The 23,430-nt window shown below is 43.5% G+C and overlaps 1 long non-coding RNA gene across 1 annotated transcript in view; it reads right to left on the reverse strand.

The window, feature by feature from the left end:
* LOC116586117 overlaps positions 1 to 23,430 on the reverse strand; it is a 282,787-nt gene that overhangs the window by 224,824 nt on the left and 34,533 nt on the right. The window lies entirely within an intron of this gene.

A 23,430-nucleotide genomic window follows, 5' to 3' on the forward strand; every position in this document is an offset into this window, starting at 1 on the left:
CCAGAAAGAGCATATAGACGAACTTTCCTCTTGGCAGTTTTTCTAAAACCTTAACTGGAAAGAGTAGATAATGTCGAAGAGTATACAAAAGTAAAAAGACTGTACAAAGACTGGTACAAGACTGCACTAGAACTCTATAACATTACTACAGAAATTAGATTCTGTGTAGCATGGACCTGTTAAGGAATTGGTTTCTTTTAGCATTGAGATCCCTGGTGCTCTTCCTTTTACCTCAGAATTGGAACAATCATTACTAAATGTTCACTGATTTCAAACTTTGAGTTGTAAAAAGATAGGAAAGGAAAGTTAATTGGGGATAACTTTGTTCCTCGTATTATGGTGGAGTTTCCTAAGGGATTTGTTTGTAGGTGATGACCTCACTGGTGTTATTTCTTGGACAGCTTGGCCTTTTAATCAGAGATTTCTGCTGCTATTCGCTCTGAGCAGTGTTTCTCAAAAGCAAGGTGCTTGGACCACTTGCCTCACCCAAATTAGAATCTCTGGGTATAGCACCCAGGTATCCACGCTTCGGTAAATAGCCTCCAGGTGACTCTTGCAAGGGAAGGTTTGAGAACCATTGGCTTAGATATGGCATGAAACCTTTGGGTCTCTAAATCTCAAAGATTTGAACTAAAGTTGAACTCTTTGCCTTTTTTTAAATCCCTGTCAGCAGGCACAAATCACTCTGCCCCCTACGTGATCTAAGGCACCTCTCAACTGTTTCACTGCCAGCCTTTATCTCAGAACTTGTTTATGAACAAGGCTTCCAGTTGGTTCTTAGCCCTTGGAGCTCCCGCCCACATACATCAGCACATATTCTGATTTACAAATTGGGTAATAATGGAAACTGGAGATACATTATAAAAATTCAGCATTACACATCCATAGACTTGACCACCTATCTATAAAAGCCTTAATTTTAATGTTTGTTGTATACACTGGGCAGATCCTTGCGAAATATGTATCTGTCTATCAGTTCCAAATCTGAGTTATAAATCTCTGGACCTACTATTACCTGAGGCTGCATCTCTTTTGAAGATGGGCATGAGTCTATTAAAATATTTATAATCGTCCTTTATCTCCTGCAAGATTTTTAAATTCTCTCAAATAACTGCTGTAGGAATGAGTGGCCACTTAGTACCAGTTACTCTGGTAGAAGAATTTATTTATTTAGTTGTTTTGAGAGACACAAGTATAAAACATATTATCAAGATGAGACAATGAGTTGTGTTACTTTTTGGGTCACATTTCATCTAAAATAATTTGAAGGACTTCTGAAAATTTTTTACCAACAGCAGATTAGCTCTAGATTAAATTAGCATCTGGCTTAATACAAACCAAAAGGAACATTGACTAGATATGCTTTTGTTTTTTTTTAAGTAGGGTTTCTGTTTCCTATCTTGTCATTTATTTCCCATGGAATATTTGAGAGGGGGTAATAACTTCCAGCTCTGAGTAGCGATGGAGGTTCAGTACTTGCTCTCACAAAGTAATTGGTACAATCAGTTTATCTCATTGCTCCATGCATACTGATCCGAAAAAATTCAGTATTAATTTCCTTTCATCTCTGATTGATCTTTTAAACTTTATAGTTTTCTTGTCCCTTAAAGTATTTCACCTTATTATGTAAACCAAACACATACTTGCATGTTGGAAGCGAGATGCTGAAATGAGGGTTAGACGCAAGTGGTCCATCAGTTCTGACACTCTCCTGGGTTGCCTTATCCCTTCCATTAGTGCAGTCTTTGCTTCTGGAACTTGGCTGAAACTCCTGGGCCAGTTCACGGTGTTTCTGGCAGTGTGAGTGTTGAGTCATGTACGCTTGGTATCCACCCTCACTACTTTTGAAGTTCCTACGGTTTATTACTTGCCTAAGTGTTACTAAATCCTTTTCTTATGTATACTGGATGGGGGGGGGGGGGGATTATAGCCAGCATTTTGAGGAAACTTTTGTGAAAGGATACAAATTGATTCTACTAAATGAAGGCAACAGAAGATGTTATCAATGTTCTTTGTACTCTGAAACTAAATAAGGCTGTGAGGCTCATTTCAAAATATTTTGAAGTGTTAAAAATATATATATATATGTGTGTGTATATATATGTATGTGTGTGTGTATATATACATATATACACATATATATAATCTCTACACTGTTTCTTAGTTGTTCCACCCAAACCATGTTAGGACGCTCAAAGGTAAAATGTCGCAGGGACTTTTCAGTTGTAACTAAGCTTGGCAGCTGTGGTGGTCCCTTTTGTTCTACACCAATTTCAATTCAATAAAAATGTTAACTTTGCAATTCTGGCAATTGTTTTTCCTTTGTCTCATTTCAAGGCTCTTAAATTTCTCTAAAGAAAAAAAGAAAAGAACCCACAACAAAGTGCTCTCTGATGCCCTAATGGAAGTGATCCTCCTGGGACACAGATACTTATTGGTGACTCTAAGATGTAGGTGCTGGGTATTTGCTCCAGGATCCTGCCTGTTTCCTAAGTGTATGGCATGCCCTCCAGAGGCAACATCTACTTGGAGAACAATAATCACAGTTACCATGTAAGGGTTTCCTGTGGCTTACACACTTTGTGCATGCACTATCCCATTAACTCCTCACCACAGCCCTGTTACACCATTTTATAGGTGAGTGAACTGAGGCTTAGAGAGGTTAAGAGACTTGTCCATGACACAGCTGGTAAACAGTGGAAGCTGGGAAGCCTGACCCCAGCATCTGTGTCCTTCACCGCTTCTCCAAACTGCCCCTCATAATACTGGCACCTTAGCGTGAGCTTCACACAGTGACCATTCCAGCAACACCACACAAGCTAGACAGACTCTAGAGTCAAAGGAGACTAGAATGTGAGGGGTGGGGTAATACCTAGTGGATTATTTTCAATGAGTTGATTTTTTCAGAAATGATGGATAAATGTGGAGAGGCCAAAATAATTTTTGAGAAAAAATAGGTTTCCTTTGTTTTCAAATGTGTGCAGTCATAACAAGGGGGCTATGTGAGCAAGACGGGGGCAGGGTTGCGGGGAGGGTGGGCTATGCAGATAGAGGCTCAGGGCAGGGTACAGTCCTAGAATCACACTAGAATCACTCTTTGTAGTAAAAGGCTATCTCAGTAACGGACTCCAGCTTAGGCACTGTCCAGTCTGAATTAGACAGACATAAGAGTATTTCTCCTAGCTGGGTCCTCAACCTCTGCTTTCTGCAAGTTTTCTGAAGGAATAATGGAAAGGGAAAAGATGAAGTCGTCAACCAAACACTGATACAGAAAACCTGGAATGATCGATCAGAGCCAGGAGTCGTTCAGGTTAGGTTTATGAGGAGCCTCGGGGATGAATGAATGAAGTTCCTAATGTTATCATTGTGTCCTCAGCCCTCGCCCATGGGACATTTAACACACTCTTCTCAGCTGTAAAGTGGAAACATGCCTTCTTACTGAAGGCATGGAAGAGGCTTCATTGTTGTTCGTAACGCACTGGGGAGTTCCGTGAAAAACTGCTCTCTAAATTATGGATTGTCCGCTGGCTGCAATAAGAGTTTGTCGGAGCATTAGTTTCCTGGTGAACCAATCCTTTTGGACTGATTGCTGAGGGGGCAAAGGCAGAGAGAGGCTTGAGGTTTCAAGGTGGAGTGTTTGGGGTTTGTTTTATTGAATGCCGAGACCTACACAGACTTGCTCCACGGGTTTTACCTTTCTGAGATTGGGACAGGAGGCTGGCAGTGGCAGGAAGTGGCTCTGATATTTTGTGATTGCTCAATTCTCAAGCTGGGGTCAGATGATCCTGCTCTGTGTGGAAGTAGAGATGTGTCTTTACAACTGCTGCCTGCTGAATTCAACTGGCCAGCCAGGCTGGTTTGTCTTAACTGTAATTAGATCCTTGGTACAGTATGGGCATTTGTAGATGGAAGATAAGAATTCCATTTCTGGGTTTGTGAAATGGATGAGAGTGCTTCCTAAAGATGAACCTACGTGATCACCCACCACACTTGGAGTTCTGAAGCTGGGACTTCTAGAGGAATGGCCACCTGCCTTTATAGTTTGTGGACTTCTAAGGGCTTACAGAATTCCACCGTGGTGTAGACAGATGGCATGCTCAGCCTCGCCAGTCTCATCACCTGCTGCACCTACTCTCTCGGAACACCAGTCACCTTTGGATTCTCCAGTAGCCCCTGCTCCTCCTATCCCAAGGTCTTACTCAATACTTGCTGTCTCTTCTGTACTACCGGATCCGTCCTCCAACCCTTCCTCACTTAGCTAAGTCCTTCTCACCCTCAAGATCTCCCCTTAACATCACCTTCTCCAGAAAGCTGCCCTAACCTCTCAGACTAACTCAGGTCGTGCTGGTCTATGCTCTGTTTCATCTTCTACTTCTCCTTCATGGCATTTATCCCAATTATAACTTAACTACTAGTTGTATTAAGTTCCATGAGAGTGGAGACTGTTTCATTCTCTAGGGTGTTCCCAGCTCCTGGTCTAGTACCTGGCATAGAGAAGGTGCCCAGTAACAATTTATTCAAAGAAGGAATGAGGAAGGTTATTCATATATGTCCTACTTAAGATTCACGTGGCCAGAGGATTTGGATTACTGCAAGAGCCTGCTGTGTCATTTAGGTCTACGTGCCTTGCCGCTTCTTTCCAGAGTCATGATTTAGAATTTAGTTGCTGATGGCGGACTGACTTGCCTTTGGGAGTCCCTTTGCCATGATTAACTAACTGGACCCCTTCAAGGGGATGTGTCTTTCCAATTTGGCATTCATACCTCTAGTCACTTCTGGAACACGAGCATCTCAGTAGTCTGTACTGGTTTGTAATATAAAATTAAATGATTTTGAAAGTGACTTTTATTTATCATCAACGGATGGGTTCTGATTTCATTTCCTACGGTATTTTTTCTATAGCTTTTATCCCACTCCTCAAAGACGTGGTAGAGGACAGCAGTCTAGAGATAATGTTGTATCTCATTTTTCTATCTTCATTAAAGCATCTTTAGCTTAACATTTCTTTAAATTTGATTTTAAAAAGGGTTGGCACTTGTTTTATTCCTAGCATTGCTGTCCTCTTCCAAGCATAGACATGTTGAGGATAATCGAAGGACTGTGGGATTCCTGTAATGACAGAGCTAGCAGAGCCCATCCACTGATTCCAGAACAACTGTCTGGATTCCATAGACAATGAAATGAAGATGTTTAAATGACGGCCACACAGGCAGGCTGAGACCCTAGGAGCTTACAGACCCTCCTGGGTTCGGGGGGTAGGGGCAAGGACAGCCCAGCAGCCACTAATGGCAAATGATACAAAGGTGGAATCATAAAGCCAGACAAGACGCACCATACACACATGGTTTGGAGCAGGCAAGCCAGACAGCCTGGCTTAGAGTCCCGCTCTTGCCACTCGCCAACTACAGACCATGGGCAAGTTTATAAAGCCCTGCAGCTCCAGCTTCTGAGCCACGAGTGGGCAGAGCCTTCCTCAGGGTGTTAGGATAATGTATAGGCAGGATGGTGCATGGCACTTAGTAAGTTTCCATATATATATATATATATATATATATATATATATATATATATATATATATTTTTATATATATATATATATTTTTTTTTTTTTTTTGCTTATTTTCTAATTATTTCTTTCCGTCTTTCATTTGGATTTGGAGAGTTCTGTTACAATAAACCTGACAAACAAGAAGCCAACCAGGACAAAAAAAGCCTATGGGGTTTATTTAGATTTTTGCATCACTGTGATTGAGTACCTGTGGTAAGATAAATACAATCCAGAACATTCTTAAGGCTCTGCTCGTTACTGCTTTGTGAAGGAAGTTTTCTCTGTGAATCTTTCCAAGTATCACATAGCATCTCTTAACATCATGGCTACCAGTAACAGTGCTGATGCACTTGTCCCAAACTTGAGCTTCATGTCGACTATTCTATTAATTCTCTCTTCCACTTGTCTTCATAGGGGAATTTTTAAAGAGCCTTGTGGTCTCTAAGCCTGAGTGCTTCTCGCCCATACAGGTACTGGAGGGGGCTGGCACAGTTCATTTCAGGTAAGATGTTTTGGGGAAAATCCTGCTGTGGAAAGGACTCTCTTACACCTGTAAGCTTTTCCTTCTCTTCTCAAGGATAGAGTTCATTTAAGTCAGCCTTGTCAAACCAGTGCCAAGAGGGTCTCCAGGGGTCTTGTGGCCACCTGAGCCACAGAGCTCTGCAGCTGAGGACAGGCTATAAGGGGACACTAGGGACTGTTGGCAAAGCCACCGCCTAGCCTCCCTCATCCTTCCTTCCTCCCTCTGCCCCTGATGAGAAGTCTTTATTGCGTGGTAGCCAATTATCGCCACCCCATCTGCTCCTCCCTTCTCTTAACTCACTGTTCTCGCCTGAATGAACTATTACGGCTCCTCCCTTCAGTTGAGATGTGTAACTTATCATTTCTCCTGTCTTCGGTTACAGATGACTTGGCTTATAGATAACGAGAAGGCCAGTTCAAAACCAAGAACATGTAAGCAAAACGTGAAAAGTCTTGGAAGTAAAATTGAAAATGCTTTGGTACGTGGTACAAAGAATAAAGAATAGAAGTACACCCTGGGTTGGAGTCCTAGTTCTGCGATTTACCTACGGGTGACCCTGAGCCATTTGCCTAATCCCTTGGCTCTTCCTTCCAACACCTCTGATGAACTAGGATAATACCTATATTCCATAGTTATGCAAGGATTAAACAGAGTGTTGCATTCAGTGAGAGGGACTGGGCGGGGCAATGATGAAGAAAACTATTTATTCTCACACAAGCCCCTGCAAACACACTTCGGTGGCTGTTTCCTTGCCCTCAGGATCTCTGGCAGGTCTCAATTCCTCCAGGACAGTTGTTCTTGATAAGTCTTGTGGTCACACCTAGCATAAGTTTCTTTTCATAACTAGGAAGTCCAGCCTTCTATAATAGCCAAAACTCTGAAATTTGTTTAAAATTAAAGTCTCGGGGCTCGTGGGTGGCTCAGTGGGTTAAAGCCTCTGCCTTCTCTGGTCATGACCCCAGGGTCCAGGGATCGAGTTCCGCATTGGGCTCTCTGCTTGGCTGGGAGCCTGTGCTCTCCTCTCTGCCTGCCTCTCTGCCTACTTGTGATCTCTGTCTGTCAAATAAATAAATAAAAATCTTAAAAAAAATTTTAAATTAAATTAAAGTCTCTCCCCTCCTCCAGCTTAGACTCACTGGAAGTGAAGTGATTCTTGCCAGGCTTCTCATTGGCCCACCATACAGCCACCCCTGAGTTGATGGAGGAGAGGGTGAGGAGGAGAGATTAGGGCCACAGAGATCCTAGCACCTTTGGAATCTGGCCTTGGCTTCCTGCAGGCGCCGTCAAAACCCATCCTTGGTTCCTCAGAAAGTGCCCCGCTAAGCTCCTCCAGTCTTTGAGGGTATTAACAGGACCTCTCCTTTGGCCAGGCCTCCAACAGCACATGGGGGTGTGCACGCGCACACGCATTCACACTGTCGCGCCCCTCCTCAGGAAGGAAGCTAGTAGCTCAGGGCCTCTTTCTAAAGGACCATGCCAGCATGGTGACTTCAAGTGTCACGCCCACCCTCCCACCTCAGCCATGCACAAAAAGAAGCACTGAATGCATCCTTTACTGTACGGTAGGGGTGTTTTGTTTTATATGTACTTTCAGGCAGATACCAGCTTCCGGGCCCCCCAAGCTTGAGGAATCACACATCAGGGGTGTTTTAGTTAAACCACTTTATTAAAATATGACTCACATGTAAAAAGCTGTACCCATTTAATACATACAACTCAGTGAGTTGGGGGAAGGATACGCTTATAAAACCATCACCACCATCAAACCATCCTCTCACATTATTTTTGTGTGTGTGGTAAGAATATTTAACAGAGGATCTCCCTCTTCAGAGATTTCAAGTACACAATACAGTACGACAAACTACAGGCACCGTGCTGTATAGCAAATCTCCAGAACTTGTCTACGGACACTTGGTACCCTCTGACCATCACACCTCGTCATCTCCCCCTCCTACTAGGCCCCATGACCCCCCCCCCCCCCATTCTGCTGAGCTTCTATGAGCGTCACTCTTTCAGATTATACATACAAGTGACAAAATTGAGTATCTTTCTCGGTCTGGGTCATTTCATTTAGCATAATGTGTCCAGGTCTATTCGTGTTGTTGCAAAAGGCAGGACTTCAGTTTAAGGCTGAAATATTTCAGTGTGTGTATGTGTGTGTGTGGACAGCCCATTTTCTCTACCCATTCCTCTGTCTATGGACATTTAGCTTGTTTTCCTAACTTGGCTATTGTGAAAAGTGTGGCAGTGCCGCTATCTCTTTAAGAACTTAAGTTATTTGGATAAATACTCAAAAGTAGGATTGCTGGATCATATGGTAGCTCCATTTCTAATTTTCAAAAGAACTTCTATACAGTTTTCCAGACCGGCTGCTCCAGCCTCCCCTCCCACCAGCAGTAGCCCAGATTTCCTTTACGGCACGTCCACACCACCATCTATGTGGTCTTCGTGAAGCTGCTATCGTCTCTCACTAGCCTGTGGTAAGGGGAAACACTCTCCACCCTCTGGAGAAACCCTCTGATTTCCCACATCAGCGGACTTCTCAACTAAAAGCCCTTACGCCAGTGAGTGGAGCCAGAAGCAAAGGGGAGCAAAACTAGGTCTTTTTTTTTTTTTTTTTTTTTTTAAGATTTTATTTATTTATTTGACAGAGATCACAAGTAGGCAGAGAGGCAGGCAGGGCAGGGGTTGGGGGGAGCAGGCTCCCTGCTGAGCAGAGAGCCCAATTCAGGGCTCAAGCCCAGGACCCCGGATCATGACCTGAGCCAAAGGCAGAGGCTTTAACCCACTAAGCCACCCAGGCGTCCCAAAACTGGGTCTTTTGACACTGTGCAGCCCTGTGTGTGTGGTCCATCATCTTGTTTTACGGTTGTGGGCATACAGCCACCTACTGCCTGGCGACATCTGCCGAAGCGGTCAGAGACCCACCTTAAACCCCACGATATCTGTTGGTGGATTTTCAGCCCCAGCACTGGCGCGTTAATCCGACAAATATTCATGTGCATCTAGGCACTGTGAAGGGCAGTGAGCATCTACCACTGAACCAGATCCGTGCAAATGACCCAAATTCTTTGATTCCAGCTGTGGTAAGTGCTGCAAAATGAAAGGGCAGCTATGAGAATGAATAACATGGGGACATCAGGCAGTGAGGGAATGGAGCAGGGGACGTGGCATGGAAACTAGTCTAATCTGGTGGTTGAGTAGGCACTGCATGAGGGGAGACTGTACCAGAAAGAGTGAGCATGTGGGAAAGCCTTGAGAAGGCCTTTAGCTCTCACAGAATGCCTCTTTATCCAGACCGCTTCTCATTAACAAAAGGCATTTCGAGTCTGGCGTTTTTGTTCTTGAACTTGTTTTCTCAATAGCTGCTTTGCCTTTACCAAGCATTTCTGCAGAGATGAAGCCCAGACAAGATTCCCCACTGAAGTCTAGGCACTTGAAGTTACTGCCTTATCACAGGCATTGGGGTTCTTATCTGGTGGCCTCCTCACGTTGCTAATAGTTCTGAGGGAAGTTTCCGAAAGAAACTATTACCAGTTTAGGGGCCTGCTGATCTCCAATCAGCTCCCAGAACTTTCACATGGCGGTTTGAGCTGGAAAGTGACTGGCCTTTCCCAGAAATCAAGCCAGCCCACCCTCTCCCTGAAGTTGGAGCCGAGTGCAGTATGAACGAATGCCTGGAGAGCCACGCCTGCCAAGTGCTGTACACTGGTGGAGGTTTCTGGGCTGCAGTAAGAAGTTATGGCCACAGAGATAGAGCCCTATCAGCCGGAGGCAGTTTCTCTGAGAAAAAGAAATAACACCTGGACTATTTAACATCGCCAGTCTTTTCTCTCTGCTGCCAGCAACCAGTCAGACCATCTGTGCGGTGCGACTCTGGGGAGCTAATTGGTGGGCAGGGAGGAAACCCAAAAGAGAGGGGTGGAGAAAGATGCCAAAAGGCCAGAGAAGCTGAAAAGGAGCACTTCTGGGAATCGATGTGAGCAGAAGTTGGGAAGCAAGGTGGATATTTTGAGAGACCACTTTATGGCATACAGTGCTTTGTGCCTCTTCCAGGCTTTTTTTTTTTTTTTTTCTTTGCACATATTCTTAATCCTCCCTTTAAACCCTTTTTAGCATGAGGTGGGATATCCCATTCAGAAAAAAATCGGCCTAGAGGGGTCGCATGGTGCCAGTACTAGGACAAGAATACCAGTCTTACCCCTCTACTATACCCCACTTCCTGTCAGCACACCTCAGAAGCTTGCCCTCAAGGACTTGGTGCTGATCCCCAAGATCTACCTAGTTACTAAGGGGACCCAACCCTGCCAACTCAAGTTCTGCCTCCCTGAAATTTAGTTTCTCCTCTAAAAGTGCTGAAGTTAAACTCCTGTTTTTAGAAATTTTGATCCCCGTCTATGATCTGCCTTGGCTTCTTCAACCAGGTAAACATCTCAGTCTGCTATGAAATTGCCTCATTCTGGAACACCACCCTTGAATTCAGGCCATTCCATATCACGGGTGTCCTTTCCAAGCTCCCATCCACTGCTGTTAACCATCCCCTCCTCCTGTTCTCTAGCAGGAGGCAGGATGCCCTCCATCGTAGCCAGAGTAAGTCTTCTGGCAATGGGAAGAGAATCTTCAATGACACGCCTAAGTCAGTTTCACCAGATTTTCTTTCTAACTCCCCAACCATGACTATTATGGTCATCCAATGAAAAATTAAAATTTGTCCTTACTCTTATTCTTAATCTATGGTAAAACAAAACAAAACAACACTTCTTTCTATTCTTGACAAAAATTTCAATAGTACATAGGAAATAAAATAAAAAGCAAAAGTCCCCTGTTCTCACTCATCTACCAGGCCCCAGAGGTAGCCACAAAAGATGCACAGTATCATGCACAGTCTTCTTTTTTGGTTCAAATAGTATATCAAACTATAGTCTCCAACTTAATTTTTTACTTAATAACACTGCTTGACCATCATTCCATGTTAGTCCCTGTGGACTTACGTCATTCTTTTTAACAGCTGCATGGTATTCTAGCACTTGGGTTATAATTTCATTATCTCATCACTCTTAAGATTCCAAAGGATTATCCCTAACAGTGAAAAACTGAAATCACCAAAGACCACATAAATTCTCTTAAAAAAAAAAAAAAAGATTTTATTTATTTATAGAGAGAGCGCACACAAGCAAGGCGAGAGACAAAGGGAGAGAAAGAATGATTCTCAAGCACACTGCACAAGGCTCGACCTTGTGACCCTGAGATCATTACCGGAGTTGAAACCAAGAGTTGGGCACTTAACCCATTGAGACACCCAGGAGCCCCTGGAGGAAGAAATTCTCTTTTTAAACTGAATGGTGTGACATTTTAGTCAGTAACCTTGCTGATAGTCTCTACTTCACCTTGCCTTACTCACCAAATCCTCTTAAAGCATGAGAGAACTGTAAACTAGAAAGACTGTTTAGAGGATGTTCAGAAATCATTTACAAATGCAAAACACTTCAATATTATTGTTCTTCGGTTTCTAAAAGTGATCAAGTCTTAAGTTCAACAACTTTTTTTTTTTTTTTTTAAGTTCAATGACCTTTGATGGTAGCTGTGGCTCCATGCTATGAATGGGGAAAGAAGAAAAAAGCTAATTTCCCTAGTGACTATTTTGGACTATTCTATATTCATATTAAAATTTTATGATGTTGAGGACTTACAATAGTTACATTCTGTTCTTTAACCATAATTTTGTATATTTGGTTCAGTTCTATAATTAAATGATTCAAGACTACTTCTAATTCTTTGACTCTAAGCCTTTCCCATTCCTGAGACTTTATTTTGATTCATTTCATAGTTAACCAGATTTTGTTGTGTACTTTTTTTCCTAATTAAATATCTCCAGTGGGAAATTTGAGGTCAGTCTGTTCTTTTCTCCTTTGTAGGAAACATGCTTTTTCTGCCTACGTGCTCATGGGATTCTTATATTGTCCTTAAAGCTCAACTAACTTGACCATGTGTCTTTGTGTTAATCTGTTACAAGTTTCTTCTCCTTCAGATCTCCTTCAAAGCACACAAAGATCATACTTATTCCCGTGGAGTTTTCTTTCATTTTTGATATTTTTATTTTCTGGGTCATTTGTTCTGTTATATACTTCAGGAATATTGTCATCCCATATGCTGACTGACTGTTGTCTGACTGACTGTCATCTTAGTTTTTATTTATTTGGAGATTGTCCCCCCCAATAAATGCTATTTTATTCTCTTCAGCCTGACCTCTGCATCACTGAATAGGTTTCCAGCAATATCTGTTCTAATGCGATCTTCATTTCTAGGATAGTTGTATTATCTTCAATTTCATTCATCACTCTTAGCTCACTTTGTCTTCTTTTGCTCTTCTTCTTTTATCTAATATTTCACTTCAGGATTATTTCACAAAGACCTTCTGTATTTTTAAAATTGGGAGTGCGGACAAATACACATCGGAAATTCCTTGGTTTGCTAGGATAATTCTGCTTAACAGTATTATTCTTCATTTGCCTTTTGGTTTTTGAGTTTCTCTGCTCATTTTTGTTTGAGATTTTTATTCGCTTTTGACGTTAATGACCTACATCTACTTAAAAACATAGACCCTGCTCTACAGAAAATGCGGTTCTCTCCTGGTTTGCTCTTTGTTTGAATTATGGAGAGGAGTCAAGGGGTAAGATGGAACAGTGGCAGGCTTCAAACTGGGTTTTTATTGGGCTTCAGTAGCTTTTAACCATATTTGCCATATTCTCTGACCTCTCGAGTGAGCATATGGCCCCAACAAAATGTGAGCATTATGGGGGAGACCCCTAGCTCTCTAATTTTTTATTTGGCTGATTTATGTTTACCTGGAGCTGCTTATTTGTATCAGTCGACCACCACTAAGCCGACTGCCACTTCCACCCTCTCCCCCTCCCTGCCTCACCTCCTAAAGAGGAATTCTACTTTGGGAGATAAACATATCTTGCCCAGTAACGTCCTTCCATCAGTCTGACCACCTGCTCTTCTCGGCAGTGTGGAACAAACCCCCTCAGCCCTTGCTCTAAATAAAAGAGCATCACCTGGACCCTTGTAACACTTACTTTCCGAAAACTCAGAATCTTCATTGGAACCCAAGAGGCATGTTTCAGCTCCTTCTAGCCACCCTTGACTCAGTTCAGATTCACCATTTGGAGGATAAAGTACTTCGAGAATTTAGCTACTTCCTAGTTTTGATGCAGGTGGACTTTTCCTATCAAAACTTCATCCATTTTGAGGGTGCCTGGGTGGCTCTGTGGGTTAAAACCTCTGCCTTCAGCTCAGGTCATGATCTCAGGGTCCTGGGATCGAGCTCCACATCAGGCTCCCTGCTTAGCAGGGAGCCTGTTTCCTCCTCCTCTCTCTCTCTCTCTCTGCCTGCTGTGATCTCTATCAAATAAATCAATAAAATCTTAAAAAAAAAAAAAAAACCTTCATCCATTTTAAACTTCATGTTGTAAGTTTCATGGACAGGATAAAGACAACAGAACTTTACACCAGAACTTTACTCCCTGGCTTATGAGCATTTTGCTTCTCTTAGTTTTATTCAAAATCACTTGCTAAACATTTATTATACTATTGAAAGCTCCACTCCCTCAGCACAAATCATCAGTAGTAGAATTATGAAGTTGGCACGAATCATTTACACTACGAATTTAAAAATTTAGTGAGTAAATATTAGATGCAGAAGAGTATGTAAGATGCTGCTTAAGATATAAAAATGAGTAAGACTCAAGACCTACTTTCAAGGAATACTATGGTATAACATGAGATGAGGATCTGGAAGTAACCATAGTAAGATGCATTGAATGAGGTCAGTGAATCATCTCTACTATTAGGACGTGATCGTGAGGATGGAAAGAGCTATGGAGGGTGTGATCACATCCAACTGAAGTGATGATGCAAATCGAAAGGAAAGAAGAAATGATGAGCGACATTCATGCTAAGTAACTTGAGGGAGGGTAGCATGACGGCAGGACACTGGGCTTGGGAGCCATACGGAGGTGGGGTCACCTCTCGGATCGTACAATTACTGGACTGACTCAGTGAAACCACTCCTCTGTCGGTTTTGCTTCGGTAAAATGCCCAATACCTCCAATCTGTTGTAAGGACTGAGAAGAATAACGCATGTCACGATCCCTGCACAGGGCCAGGCTCACTGTAGGTGTTTCAAAAACATTTATTTTCTTGCCGAATTAACTCTGTTCATGTTTCATCCCTTAATTGCCATAGCTCTTATATTAACTATTTAACACACAGGAAAGTTTTTTGTTTTTGTTTTTAAAGATTTTATTTATTTGTCAGAGAGAGAGAGAGCGCGCGCACAAGCAGGGTGAGTAGCAGGCAAAGGGCGAAGTAGGCTCCCTGCGGAGCAGGGAGCCCAATGCAGGGCCCGATCCCAGGACCCTGGGATCATGACCTGGGCCAAAGGCAGACACTTAACTGATTGAGCCAGGCAGGTGTCCTGGAAAATGTGTGTGTGTGTGTGTGTGTGTTTTAAGATGAGTGTTCTTACCCCTTGTTAATTCTATCTGCTATATAATTGCATAATTCTTAACTATAATCATTGCTCTATTAACTCTCTCTCTCTCTCTGAAAAATCCAAAGAGAGAATCATGAAAGTGCTCCACAAACTGTTAAGTAATAGCCAGTGTAAGGAAATAGTATTACTGTCGACCTTATCTTAGGTTCCGGCCTTTAAAACGACATCCCAGCCCCCCTTTGAATGGGAGAAACCTTTAACAGACCTGAACTGGGTTTTACCCTGCTGCGCATTTAGACAATTTCTCTATTGATTGAAGGCTATTTCTCGGAGAATATTTAGAGTCGGCTTGAGGCTGGCTTGGGATCTTGCCAGTGTTTTCCGTGGATATGCAACACTATACACACAAAAAGAAAATAGGTCAGAATCTCCTCTGGTTGTGCTGCCTCTTTCCTTAGCTAAAGGTCATTCTTAATCCTCCCCCAGCTCCCAGAACGCCGTGTGCAATGGGTTTTGAAATGTTCTGGAAGGAAGTGGCTTCTATAAAGAAAAGCAGGGAACAGATTTTTCATGAGAGCGAAGGGCCCTGCGTGTTTCTCAATTCCGTTTAAAACGCTGTAAAGAGGAGTTCGAGGGAAACTTTGTGTCGGTTTACTTGAAGTTACACCCCTGGACAGAACCCTGGCTGGAAGTTTAACCGTGAGCCCTCCGTGACAGAGCATGGTACATGAGAGGATGCCACGGGCCGGTGTCACCACACCTCGTGCAGAGGGTGGTATCAACACGGCCGGGGAGTTCCCACGAAATCCAGTGACCAGCACGCTGGGACCAGAGTGAGACGACCGCACTTCTCAGAAACCCAGCAACGAAGACAAATTCGGAGAATGCCACGGGGCATCCTCAGACCGCCACAGACGATGTGGGGTGGGACGACACACACACGACAGCGAGGCCGACCTGGAAAGCCGCCTCCTTGCTTCCTCAGAGCTCCCACTGCTCGTGAGGAACACCAGCTGCTCCCAGATCTCTGCCTGCAGCAGCGGCCAACCAAGTCCATTTCCCAGAGACACTGGCAGGCCCCCCATCACCCTGAGTGTTGGCCACTGGCTAGACCACACAGCAGTCCCCATCTTAGAAAAGCAGTTATTTTCACCATTTCTTGTTCCCTGTGTATGAGCTCATTTCCACACTTCCTAAGGCTACCACACAACTTGAATTCCCTTTTTCTATTCATAGCAGTTGCCTCATCTAGTTTTGACTCAGCCATTATCAAAGCACGTGTCATGCTCTCAGACATTTGTCTGGAAATACTATGTATGTGACTCAGGAAACAAGGAAACATGAGCACGCAGGTATCATCCCTTTGGGATGATGTCCCTTATTTTCCAAGAGTGATGTTTTCCAGGTATCTGCTAATAAAAACTATACCTACCTACATACATGCATGCATGTGTAAATACAGGTACATATTTATGTGCGTATATAAAATCTGGTTGACGCTAACATAATCTGTAACAATCATTCACGTTAAAAGAAAGCATGGTAGTAATGTCTCCTGAAACAAAAATGATGAAATGGAAAACTATGTCACTGAAAAGATGAAACAGAGCACATTATTTCTAGGATCTATTACATTCTTTTGCTTCCTTGAGCACACACTCTATATTGATGTTGCTAAATTGTGGATATCGGTACATTTCTGCCTCCTTTTAGCCACCTCTCCCTTCCCTGCCAAAAAAAACCCCAATTCTCCCAAACCAAGAAATGGTAGGTTTTGTGTTTACTTCCATTATGTGGGATTTCCATTCATGCTGGGGAAGTGACTATGTATGTGTTTTGCTGTGAAACTGGTAAAAATGCCTGTGGCTACCCAGGCTTGGGGGCTGGAGTTCTAGGAGAATGCCCAGCCCAGGCTTATCTCAATGCCTGAGCTCAGACATTTCATACCTCTTCTACCTCTCACTTTCATGTCGCATCTTAATGTGGGCCTTCACTCACCTTCGTCTGGCTGTTAGCCCACCTTTGTACTAATCTCCTTAGCTTTCCTATGGGGTCTGGAAACACTCAAATAACATCAAGATGACCCTAACACTTTGTTTTGTCAAGTACTCTGAAACCTTGGCTCCCTGTTGTAGGGATATCTGATCACTGTAGCAAAACAAGTATATATCGACTCTAGTTCCCAAATGAATTGTACCTTCATTTCTTGCCATTAAACAGAAGTATGGCATTTGGGAATGAACTGGGTAAGTTGAGTTTCATTAAGTAGATACATTGAGAAGACATAAGTAATGCTGCTCTTAGTTCACATGGCTGTCCTCTGAACCAAAGAAGCCACTCTGGCAGGGGGTGCTTACCCTTGGGCCCACAAACACCTAGAGGGCTCTTAGATAGAATTTCACGGATATATACATTTGGAGGGAAAAGCCCACTAATTTTCCAAACCTGAAATTTTGCTTTTCTTTTAATTATGAAGATGGGCAACAAACTATAATGGTTTCCTATGACTTTGTCACCATTAGTTGTTACCAGTACCTTGAAATATCATTAATTTTCATCCCTACTTTGAAGGTGTAACACTTACTAAACCCACCAGCTCTTATTTAATGTGTTAATAAAGAAACACCTATATTACTATACCACATCTGTTTTTAAAATTTTCGTCAACATAATTGGTTCCCTTAGTATCCTATGTAATTATTTTTTTTTTTTTTGGTCCTTTCAAGAACATCACTTTAAGAAGTGGTTCACAGGCTCCACCAGACTTCCAAACAGGGCCGTGGCTCAAAATCAAAGAACGCGACTCCCTGCGCTAGGGTTTCACAGATGAACTTGAGTTGCCGTTTTATTTATACATCATCCCAGTGGGAGCACGGCAAATGATAATGACTAATGCTCGAGAAATGGGATTTAGGCATGGGCTTCTAACAAGTGTTCAACCCTCCTGGGTCAAGAAACTTCAATGAAAGGGCGGAGAGAAAGAGAACCCGCTGTCAGCAAGCGTTCAGAACTGCAGAGCAAGCCATTGCATAACCATAGGCTGGATTCGCTGGTTGGCCTTCTTTGTCCAGCTTGCTGAGATGATGATATCCCGGTCTTCAAGAATGATTATAGGTTACGAGGCCTGCAGGTTCAAAACTGCCCTCTGCGGCTATTTGTAAGTTCCTCTGACTCTTCCTTTATTGCCTACTGAGTTCCCTGGTTGTTTGCCCTAGAAGTTCTAGCTCATTCCTTTGACTCAGGGTTTCAATTAGACCTTTACAACGGAAGATGATTCTTCGTCTTCAAGAGAAGCTGACTCCATGGTGTCAGGTCCTGCCGGACTTGAGATGACTCCTCCCTTAATTTCAGTTGATTCATATTCTCCGTGGCTGACTCAGAGGCATGGCTCAAATAATGATGACATCATTTTAAACTTATAAAATTTGAAGGGAGCCAGGGACAGAAATAGGAGGGAAAGCACGTAGAATGGATGATAGGAATAAAAGGAAAACTGTATATGGAATGAATGACTGCCAGAGGCCCTTTGTCTTGGAATAAAACAGAAACTTAACTAATAATAGCACGTAACTTACATGTGAGTGGGGTTTGTCTAGTCATTATTCAGTTCAAGATCCTTCGAACCCAGCCAAGAGTTACAAAAACTGTATCTCAGAAAACATTAAGGACAGGCCCCAGGCCCCATATTGGAAAGTGAGGCTTAAGCCAGGCCAGGGGGCTAGGCTCTCTACTCCCTACTCTTGGCAGGACTTCTCCACACAACACAAAATCTGAAAAGCCTGGAGTCCTCGGGGGTACTGCTTGAGAAAAACGAAACAAAACATAGAACTGTATACTGGCCGAAAACTAAATGAGACTCAGGAGAAAAACAGTAAACATCAGCACTTCCTAATGTTTATAACACTCGCCAAAGATCAAAAAGGACAGGGAAGCATTGTTGGCCATTTGAAGTAAAACAACAACGACAAAAATGGTAATACATAGAGAGGACAGGATTTAGCAAAAGAAACTGGAGGTCAAAAACCATTGAGAATCTACTTGAAGTTATATTTCAATTTTTTAAAAGGTTACTGCTTATCTATTCATAGGTTTAGTTTTTTTTTTTTTTTAAGATTTTATTTATTTATTCAACAGACAGAAATCACAAGTAGGCAGAGAGGCAGGCAGAGAGAGAGAGGAGGAAGCAGGCTCCCTGCTGAGCAGAGAGCCCGATGCGGTACTCCATCCCAGGACCTTGGGATCATGACCTGAGCCGAAGGCAGAGGCTTTAACCCACTGAGCCACCCAGGTGCCCCCATAGGTTTAGTTTTTGTTCATATACATTGAAGCATAATATATGTACATTGTATTATCCACAAGGCAACAGGACCTGTGATACAAATAATATCTTCCATGGTTTTTAAGTACATTTCTTATATAGTTTTCTGAATAATAGCCAAAAAAATTATGTAACATTCTTGGGCTTTATTCAAAAATAAGTAAATAACTTCATCTTTGGGTTATTTTGTTTCTCATGATCTCTCACCCAACTACAGGGAAAGCCTGATACTTGTAAAAAGGAAAACACACACACACACACAAACAAAACGGAGGATGGAGGGCCCCACTGGTCTCTAAACATTGTGCACGTGAGCGGTTGCTACACAGGTTTCCAGATCCTGATTTGAATCTCAGGGGCCAGAGCTGTGTGTGTTCCACAAAAGGCCCTTTGAAACTCTGTTCCCTTCCTGGTCTGACAAAGCCCTAGATGGCTGACCTTTGAGGGACGGACAGGTTGGTTTGGCTGGGCCTCTGATCTCCGTGAAGGACTGTGAGCCATGCTCCTCTGTCTGGGAGCTGCCGACTACTTCCTCCATTATATTTAGCTCTTCGGTTATTTTCCTAATGAGCTGTCTGTTTGCCTCCAGCCTTCCAGCCAGAAAATGAATGTGTGCAAATTACAAAGTACCCAGTGCTTGAGACCTACAAGGGGCTGCTCTACACACTTTGAAATCCACCCGCTCTAGAGTTCTTGCTGGGGCTGGGTCTTTATTCCATTTGCCCCATGGCCCGACAGGAACATGACCTTCCAGTCCTTCTCTCAAATGATCACCTCCACAACTGCCCTTCCCCACACCCCCCCAGCCTTGCTGGAGTGCTAAGGTAGCTAAGAGGCTGATGAAGCACGTGCTTACTGTGGCAGCAATTCAAGGACAAAGGAAAAATTAAAATGTATTTTAATCAACCTGGTAATTGCCATGGGAGAATTATTTACAATTATGACGTGACTCTGAATAGTCTATTTTGAATTATGTGCAGAGAGGTTGGAGAAGGAATCTTAAGAAGAAGGAATGGGGACTCTTAGGGTCATCATCAGCCTCTACTTCCTAGCGTCCTACAGACAGGTTTTTGACCCGCCCCACTCCTCCACGAATCTTCCACTCAGAGTCGACATGACTCAGAGAATTCAGTCCCACTGGAAATGTGGAACGTGCTGAGCCTCAATCTGCCTTCATATGAACTTCTCCACTCCTGTAGTTGTACCCTTGCATGCCCCCAAGTAACTGGAAATTGTAGAAACTCACTACTTTCCATCTTCAAAGCCAAAGGACATTTTGGTGGTGGCTTGGAATCTTCATTTTCAGGGAGTTGACGGACACCAAAATATATACATGGCTGTGTCTTCAGAGACAGAATATTGCACGACCCCCGCGTTTCATGTCTTACAAAGGACTTATGTGCACATTTTAAGTAGGTCCCATTATATAAAATGGACATTGATATTTTTAATTTTAAGACCTAGGAGATGCTGTGTAACCAAGCTCTCTCTGAACCAGGAGAAGCATTTTGTACATCGTTGGTGGAAAAGCCCATCATCAGTATGTCTGTGAGAGTCAACACAGATGGACACATGGCTGCTATGCAAAAATGGTTTTCTGCTCGAGGGGACACCAAAGGACAAATGACCTAGAGAAGATCTGGAGTTGATTTAGCAACTGTTAGATACTGCCAAATACTGAGGACTTGATTTTTAAAAACTTATTAAAAGTATATATACATGTATATGTATATATACATGGATAGTGTATGTTTTTAGAGGACTCACAACAAGAATTCGTGGGGGGGTGGGAACCATTACCCAGAGCATTTAAAATACAGTGTAGGTTTTAAAAGTTAATTTATACATAGCTTTTAGAAATCGTTTTAGAAAAAAGAAAATTACAGGCAGAAGATCCCATGACTTAATTGGTGGTGACAATTTTTAAATTATATTTTCAGGGCTCAAACAACCAATACGTCCCACACCCCACGTATCCCTACTTTTCCCCCAGTAACTTTGTGCTGGGCAGGAACGAAGGGACAGCAGTTGCAGGGTCTGACTGACATTATGTGCCTACTACTTCTCCAGCCCTGGCAGGGCGAAATCATGGGGCTTGGGATTTTATAAACACGAGTTTCTTACTCAATGCTCTAGGGAAGGTAAACTCCAAGGCCTGGCAGACGGGGAAACGCCTCCCAGTTTCCAAAATTGGACAGTCAGGCCTAGTTTGAACCATGGGATTCAGCTGCCCCAGAGTAAGCCTGGGTGGCCACACTGTGGCCACATCAAAGCAAAACACACATGCAATTTGGGGACATTCACCCTGCAAGTTTTGATGGGAATGTGGGAGTGGGAGGAGAAGGAGTGACAGTCCCTACCTCTTACTTCCAGGTCTCCCCTCCCCCTGGGACCTCTAGGATAAACTGCTCCCCTCTGTAGTCTGGGACTCTCACTTGTTGGACAAGGAGCTTGTTGAGTCTCACACATGAATGAGGAACAGATGGAGAAGTAAGCCTCACTGACACTGCTTCCCTGGGTGATTCCTCTCCCAAACCCCTCATGGAAAGCCCTCCCCCCCAAAAAAATCAATCTCCTGACCTTTAAATCTACCTTCTGTCCTACTGAGAGGTTGCCAAGCACAAAGCATTATAGGGACTCCTATCACAAAGCTAACAGGGCCTGAGCCACCGGAAGGAGAGAGCTGCTCTTTAAAAGCTTTTAAATGCTGTTATATTTTTACAACCACTTACTGAAGAGGTGAATTATTTTCTACTCCTCCTTCCCCAGAAGCACAGACATTAAGGTTACCTGGAAACCTGTCCAGGAAGCATGGGGCAAACAAGCAACCAAGCCATGGAAACATCCAGATCTGTCATCGAAAAGGAGATGCTATCAACAAGGTCATATCTGGGTAGAGGTGGACTGGAAATTTCATTAGTTTGCATGTCCTGGCTATTTGCGGGGGGGGGGGGGGGGCGTTTACACATGCATTTGGGAAGGGAGTTTGTTCTTAGCTTGGCAGGTGGGGGAGCTTGGTTGGGCTAAGTTGGAAAAGAGGCTCGAGATTGGATGCTACTCATACTGTGGACTATCCCGAGGAAGGAGGAAGCACAAGGAAAAGACAAGGCGTCGGAAGGCACTGCGTCTCATCTGGAAGAACTTCCGATCTGCTGGCGATGTGATGAACACAGAGAATGACCCGAGAGCCATCCTCAGGTTTCGGAAGCACAATAACATACCACGGAATAATGTCTCCTAGGGAGACCAGATTTCATACTGAAGGTGGTTTTGCATAAGATCTCGAGAGACACAACAGTAAAGATGGGAGAAAAGATGGGGTGGGGAGCGCCTGGCATGGTATGTTAGCCGGACGTGCGCACCGAGGACACGAAACAAAATGACGGGAAGAGGGTTTGAGGAGAAATTTACAGTGTTTGAGGTTTTCATTTTCCTGACTGTATGGGTGAGAAGGGGGAAATGACTGTTCTGTCTCTTCATGACCTTAGCTACTGAGGAAAAGCCTTCACATTGTGAAAGCCGGGTTTTTCGGTTTTTTTTTTTTCTTCTTCTTCTATTTCTAAAGAGCTTATTCCTAATGTGTATTTCATTTCCAACCAACACCCCGTCTATGTCAGATGAGGTGATAAAACGTGTAATTATAGAGAAGCAAAGCTGTGACTCAGCTCCTTCCCCGCGCAGCCTTGCCCACAGACGCGGGGCTTTGAGAAGTCCAGCTGGCAGAAAAGCAGCCGCGAGGAGCGGGGACACAGAAAAAAAGGCTGTGTGGCCACTCACTGCACCCATTCCCTTTTGCTCTATCCCCAGAACATGTCCTTTCTCTGATTCAGCATTAAGAAAGCGAACCAACGAAACTGTAATCTGAAAGGGAAGCTCTCGGCAAACCCTGTTGTGAAAAATCAGCTGGAACCCTTAAGGCAAGCTGCGGGACAAGCCCTGGGCTTTCCACACCGAGTGCTTTCCACGCAGCGGCCCTCGGTTGGATGAGGGGTGTCTGGGCCTCTGGTGAGTCAGTAGAACATGGCCACGAATCTTGAGCAACCGTGGAGAATCAGACACTAAAAATACAGACAGGAAATCTCCGCAACACAAAGAATTCTCAGGAAGGGAAAGGGGGTGAGTGATAAAACCCCAGCCGATGGGGCCACACACCTCCCCAATTACACAAAACCAAAGCTGTCAATCTGGGACTACCGAACGACATTCTCGCCAGCCTCTCGGCCTGCGTGTTTCACAGATGGTGGCTTCCTTGGGTAATAGGACTGAGAGAACACTCATCTGAGCATCAGGGAACGTAGCCATGGTCTCGCCAAACCCTCTTGATTGGTGGGAGACACCTGGGCTCGGCCCCTCTGAAAATGGAATGAGCACATATCAGATTTGCACCTGGTCTTCCTCACTCACCTCACAAAGGGGAAGTGGTGTTTAAAGGCATGAACTGGAAGCTGGGTACTTCACTGTACCTGTGATATCCTGCGGTCTTAAAAAATTCACATAAGCCCTCTCTGGGTCTTAGTTTCACCATCTCCAAAGTGATGTGAATT

Source organism: Mustela erminea, chromosome 3, assembly GCF_009829155.1.
Source record: "Mustela erminea isolate mMusErm1 chromosome 3, mMusErm1.Pri, whole genome shotgun sequence".
NCBI lineage: Eukaryota > Metazoa > Chordata > Mammalia > Carnivora > Mustelidae > Mustela > Mustela erminea.